We start from the raw sequence: 687 nt of genomic DNA on the forward strand, positions 1-687 counted from the left end.
TGGTATTGGACGAATCGGTAAGGTTCACGCTGCTAATCTGATCAAGATACCTAAAGGTTAGTGCTGTTGTATAAAACAGAACACCCGTGCTGCAACGACTGTCGTTTTCCGGATACCCGAGGAAAGATCAAGTTACATTCATACGTTATAAGTCACAAACGACGTGTATACTTTGCTGGCTGAAGTTACGATAGAGACATTTCGTTTAACTAGCAACGGTCAATAATAAGTAAGAACTATATACTTCAAGGTTATCACGCCGCAGAAATCCGAGCTAAAGTATAGTGCGTATCTATGATGCTGGCCAAAACTCAATGCTCAAATTGAAACACTTCTTTGAACGAAAAAATCCCAACAATGTTGCAAAAGTGATTATAAATCGTACGATTTTTCGCATATTCACTAAAATGTGTTTTTTAAACAGTGCAGATCCGCTACATTGTTGACATCTGCAAAGACGCGGTTGATGAATATATACAAAGCACAGGTTTGAAAAACACAATAGGTCTCCATCTTGATGATCTTAAAAGTGTCGCCCTTAAAGATCCAAAGTAAGTCGCATAAATATGTAGTCTATATATATAGCGTATACACATTTGCGTCAAAATAATAAAGAGGTAAAAAATAAAGTCTTGATATTTATATCGACAGTTGCATTTCACTATATGTTCGTGAATCGGTTGTCAT

Source organism: Ciona intestinalis, chromosome 10 (genome assembly GCF_000224145.3).
Source record: "Ciona intestinalis chromosome 10, KH, whole genome shotgun sequence".
NCBI lineage: Eukaryota > Metazoa > Chordata > Ascidiacea > Phlebobranchia > Cionidae > Ciona > Ciona intestinalis.